Genomic DNA, 6,241 nt, shown 5'->3' with positions numbered 1-6,241 from the left:
CTGTTGTAATTGATCATAGTTCATAATGACGACTTCAAATGTCTATTATTGTGCAATCAACAGTCCAAAATCTAAAGATACTCAGTTTACTATCATGTATGTCACAAAAAAAGCTGAGGAGCTGCAAACAAACAGAAAAGGCTAAAATAATAACTTGATTATCAAAATACTTCCGATCACAGCGCTGCGTTATTTACTATATTTTTTGTACCCTCCTGTCGTCCTCCCAGGTCAAATTGACCCCATCTCTCTTTTGACTGTTCCTTCTTTCCTTCCTTCCTCCCTCTGTCTTTAATTTTTCCTTCCTTCTTCCCCTCCTTCCCTCTTTCTTTGCTCCCTCACTTCTTTCCTCACTTTCTTCCTTCTCGCCTTACTTCCTTCCTCTTTTCCTCACTTCCTTCCTTCCTTCCTTCCTACCTCTTTTCCTCCTCTCTTTGTTCGTTCCTTCTTTCCTCCCTTCGTTCCTTCCTTCCTTCCTCTTTTCCTTCCTTCCTTCCTTCCTTCCTTCCTTCCTTCCTTCCTTCTTTCCTTGACCTGAGGACAAAAGGAGGGTTAAAGTGAGATCTTATACTCCAGGTCGACTTTGTGTAAACCATCTACTGCCACATCTGTTCTTCAATAGAGGATAAAACCCGTTTTTTTTTTACATATTGGTCCCCATGGCAGCAGTTGACTTCCAGTGTTGCTAGGAGACGTAGTGTCATCTTCCCTGCAGCCACCTGGAGCTCATCTTATCGCTGCAGAGCCGACAACGTTGATTTCACCGTGTTGGTTAGCGTGAGTTGTACTAATCCAGACGAGACTTTTTGTTAATGTCATTTCAACATCTGCTGAGTCATCGTCTCAGTCATCGAACCCTCACACTTGTTGTTGTGTTTGTCAAGAAGATAAAGATAAAGAAGGACGTCTAGCTAGCCTGAAGTATAGAAGGGGCTCAAATCACAGATATATATCTCCTGTCCAATTATCAGTATGATCATCAGTGTGTAAAAAAAACCCAACAATATTAAAATACCAGAACAATCTAAAGTCCCCATCCTCTTAAAAAAAATGCATCTTGCTTACTGTTACCTCACTCGGAGGTTTGGGCGTCACTGCCGAGTGATGTAAGTGTAGATTTTATGTTTCCACACGCGAGATTTGTGGCATCACAACTAGTTCGGAGCCAATCACGGTTCAGTGTTGGACTGACACTGAAGTGTGATGTGGAAATTCAAAACACTGAGGACGGACTCAGCAGAGGCGAGAAAAGTTGTGAAAGTATTTATAACTCATAGACCCTTGATTTTAGATAGATAGAAACTGTAGCCTGCAGCTCCACACATCTCCCCCCCCCCCCCCCCCCACTCCCCCTTTTTTTACTCCTCTTTTGACCTGATGCAAACACACACACACACACATGCAGACAATGATGCGTGCTGTTACATAAGTGCTAGGTGTGCTCTGGCAGGACAAGCTGTTCCGGAGGAGGCTGAGGTTAGAGGAGAGGAGGGGGGGGGGGGGGGGTAACACAGTCAGGTTATCAGTGTTTTCTTAAGAGAGAGAAAAATAGAGAGAGAGCGTTACCGAGCAGATTCTCTCTCTCTCTCTCTCTCTCTCTCTCTCTCTGTCTCTCTCTCTGTCTCTCTGTCTCTCTCTCTCTCTCTCTCTGTCTCTCTGTCTCTCTCTCTCTCTCTCTCTCTCTCTCTCTCTCCGCTTTCTTCATAGCACGCTCGTGTGATGGATGGCTCTTGTATCACACTGAGTCACATCTGTATAATCTGGGTTTGAATTCATCCCTCAATGCGTCATGTAATTCCACACACACACACACACACACACACACACACACACACACACACACACACACACAAAGACTGATCACCCCTCAGATTTTCCAGCTTTTTGCAGGGCTTTGAGGCGAGCCGTTCCAGATCCAGACTTATGCACCAAAAAAAAAGACATCCCAAAAGGAGCCAAATTTTGCGATGGCGGTTGAGGACGTCGCCGCCGCCAAATTGAACTGCCAGGCTGTGCCGCTGCTGTAAAGCCACAAGTTCCATTCTTAATTATAAATCATGTTTAAGACATCTGAATCTACCCGCTTTAATGTCTTTAGCATCGGCTCTGTGAAAAAAAAAAAAAAGCCCTTTCTTTCTTTCTTTCTGCTCTTTGAAGCCACTTGTTTCAACCAGAATGAGATCAAGCACACTTATCGTAAAAAATAAAAAAAGGCTCCAGGAACAGTATGTACTGTCAAAGCGAGTCGGAATTGCCCTTTAACGTCGCGTGCCAGTGTTTGGAGGATTAGGTGTTAAGGTAATAATCCTGATTCACCTCAGAAGACTCGAGTCATCTTCTTCAAACAAGTACAGCTTTATTACAGCTCAGAGGGCTGCTGTAACAATCATTAATGACACAGCTTCGGAACGGGCATGCCTGACTTTGTATTATATATGTGTGTGTGTGTGTGTGTGTGTGTGTGTGTGTGTGTGTGTGTGTGTGTGTGTGTGTGTGTGTGTGTGTGTGTGTGTGTGTGTGTGTGTGTGTGTGTGTGTGTGTGTGTGTGTGAGGGAGTGTTTGCTGGATGTGTAGAAACAAGGGCACATATAAGCAGGTGCCACGTGGCGTTTCGGACGTGCTAAACCCAAGACGAGGGCCGCAGTGGGGCCGGTGTGTGTTCTCAGCTGTTGGGGAGGGGGCTCTCTCTCTTTGTGTGTGTGTGTGTGTGTGTGTGTGTGCATGCAACGTTTTATCTACAGTAACTCTTGCTCCCCACGAACCTCCTCGCTAATCCCGGCAGATCTGAGAGCAGGCATGCAGGGGAGGAGAGGGGAGGGGAGGGGAGGGGGAGTAGGGGGAGGCACATGCGACACACACTCATATGACACATGATGTCTCGCTCACCACACACACACACACACACACACACACACACACATTCATACACTTGCTGGACGAAGCACGCAAGGCTTCCATTCAGCTGTCTCGCACCGTCAGCTTCACCCATACTCCTCCTCCTCCTCCTCCTCTTCCTCTTCTTCCTCCTTCTTCTTCTTCTTCTCCTCTGTTGTGTTCCACCTCCAGATCCAGAAAAGGCCAGATAATGAAAGTCATGTCATCCTCATCATACCCCAAAATATCAATCATCACACTCAATCGATAGGAATGTCCAGTATGGCAGAAATCTACAATTTATGTTCAGGTATCTGTCTCGAGTGTAATATCTTCTTTTTTTTTTTTTTTTTTTTCCTATTTGGTCTCACTGTGTCCTCTAGCTGAGCCTTTTTCTTCATCTCATGATGCACTCGTTTGTCTTGGCTGAATCGTCAGATATTTTCAGATATTTTCAGCTGCTTTAGCTGCAGCAGGAATGTGAACGCCCCGGCTTGATATCGAGGAAGGGCCTACCTATCCTCTGGGCTGTTGTCTAAATATGGCGTTTCATTTGTTCATTTTCTTCTCAGGCCTCCAGCCGTCCGTCCGTCTGTCTGTCTCGCTCTTTTCTCTCTCTCTCTCTCTCTCTCTCTCTCTCTCCACACCTCACGGAGAACATACCACCTCTGTGTGAGATGGACGTTTGACGAACACGTGTGCGCTTGCGTTTTCGAGGGGGGGTGGGGGGGTATGAGGCAGGTGATGTCGTAACAGATTTCTGTGACTTCTTAGCGGACGTGAGTTGGTAAATCGAGGTCAGTGAGTCAGATAGAGGTGACAAACTTTACTCCTGTGTGTGTCTGCAACAGCTAAACGTCATCAAGAAATGTCTTCACTTGTATTTCCTCTTAATCCTGCTCTGCTGAATTTAGAGCAAGTCTAAACAGGAGGAGGAGGAGGAGGAGGAGGAGGATGAGGAGAAGGACTTTAACGTCAACACTGAGGAAGACTTGAGCTTCACACTAGTGGAGTAGATTTTAATATGTTGGTGTCGGTCCACTTTGTCCAGACTTAAATATCTGAACAGCTGTTTGGTGGGTTGACATTAATCTTTTCAGCGTCTCATAGTGACGCCAGCGTGGCTTATTAACTTGATTTTGTTACATAACAGCAAATATATTTCACCCTGTAACTTCTGGGAGGGCAGCGGAAACAAACTGTGAACCACAACACTGACATAGTACTGACTTTTAGGTCAATTTTCAGTAAATTTGTTAGCAAACTGTTGACTTTTCCTTTATTTACAACTCCCATTTGATATATTTCTTTATTTTTTAGCAATAGTGTCTGTAATATGTGTCATTGTCTGTTGTTGTCTGTATTATCAGCCACTGGAGAGACACACAATGTATTAAAGACATTGCATTGAATTTTAAACATCCAGCAGATACGTACAGTCGCAACATTAACATTCATTTGGAGTCGTTTCTCATTTTAGCTCTGTTTTTGGTCTCCTCCAATTCCTGAGGGAAATATCTAAATATAAATATATATGTTTACTTTATTTAATTTTAGATTTGTAATATGAATAGCTAGTCAGTCAACTTTGAGGAACTTTGAACATTAACCTGTATGAAAAGATGTTATATCAATAAAGTTTGATTGATATCTAGCTCTTTAACTGCTTAAAACTCCACTTTATTACCAATTAGTCGCTAACTTAGCCTTTGTTTTTGGAGCTTTTCCACAGTTTTTTCTTTTTTTTTTTAGAGTCAGAAGCGACACAATGTGAGCCGTGAACTGAAACAGTACATTTTCTGGCTGGTAAAGCAAAACAATAGGTTTAAAGATGCTATATACAGTCATGTGATCCATTGTTGATATAGAAATTACCCTTTTTTTCTAACTTGGATCTTTATTTTATTCATCAAAACTATAAAACAATAAAGCCCACATAAACCAGAAAGAAAACAGAATTATACTTTAACCCAGTTCTCCTTCACGTGTCACACATTGTCTTTATTTTGTTTAGCCTCAGCTCTCTCTCTCTCTCTCTCTCTCTCTCTCTCTCTCTCTCTCTCTCTCTCTCTCTCTCTCTCTCTCTCTCTCTCTCTCTCTCTGACTCTCTGTCTCTTTCTATTTAAAACTTGTCTCTGGTTGGGGCTCTGCTTGGGTGTGAGTGACCCTGGGTGTATGAGAGGAGAGGAAGGGAGGAGTTACTGCTGTTGGTGGCAGAGGACAGAGAAGAAAGGGAGTGAGAGAGAGAAAAAAACAAAAAAAGAGGAGAAGACCCTGGCTCGTGGAGCTCAGAGTGGGGCTGTTTAATCTCCGCAGGACCGTCAGATGGCTTTGACAGAGCACAGGCACCAATTAGGCTGCAAGATTATGGGGGCTTTGTACTTCTGAAAAGCTTCTGGACAGACCTTTTTTTTTTTCTTCTTCCTTCCTGCTTTGGCTTTATATCTTTACTTGGACTCCTCACCCTCCCTCCCTTAACCATATCTCTCCCTCCTCCCTCTCTCCTTCCCTCCATCTCTCCCTCTCTCTCTCTCTCTCTCTCTCTCTACCTCCTCCTGTCCTCTCTCAGTCCTCCGGCCTGCTACTTTAAAATCTGCGATTATACCTGGCTAGACATTGAGAGGAGTGGATTAATAAGGCAGCTCATCAGCTCGTGACAAGGGGGGGCGGGGGGGGGACGCGCCGCAGAGTGAGTTAGCAGGCCGGCGAGGAGGCAAGGAGGCGAGGTGGATGTTTATTGGGGCTCCCTGGTGCCTGTTGGCATGGATATGGAGCCGAACTGCAGGAGGCGGGGAGACTCCTGCTCGCCTCTGCAGAATATGACGGTAGGGTACCAGGGGAGGGGACGGAGACGAGCATTTAAATGTGTGTGTAGCTTTGACAGCATTTAAAACTTGTAATGTATAGCTGGAGCATGTGGCACTCAGTATAGTTACTTTAGGAGGGTCTTGTTGTATATCTATAGTTGTGTTTACATGAGAGCGAGACTGCACACACACACACACACACACGCTCACATGCACAGACACGCTGCTCCTCCTGAGTACATGGAAACAATCACAGGAAGTACATTAGCGGGACCTCCATTGTATCTCCCCATACATCCTCGCTTCCTGAGCCGGGGTGTGTGGGGTGACGCAGGGTGGAGTGAGCCGATGTAGAACAGCGCCCCGGTCGTTCTCTGCCGTGGTTGAGGGAGAGAGCAGGGGGGGGGGGGGGGAGAGAGGTCGGATCTGTCTGGTCCGAGACAGAGAGATCCTTAATCCTGCAGCCTTCTGCTGCCTGTCGCCTCGCCTCCGCAGTCTGGAAGTCTCCCAGTTGCTGACCTGTGGTCGGTTTCATGGTTTCACCTCCCGGGACACGAGTG

The sequence above is a fragment of the Scomber japonicus genome, chromosome 4 (assembly GCF_027409825.1).
Source record: "Scomber japonicus isolate fScoJap1 chromosome 4, fScoJap1.pri, whole genome shotgun sequence".
Classification (NCBI taxonomy): Eukaryota; Metazoa; Chordata; class Actinopteri; order Scombriformes; family Scombridae; genus Scomber; species Scomber japonicus.
The sequence above is the reverse complement of the archived record's forward strand: the minus strand, read 5'-3'. Positions refer to the sequence as shown.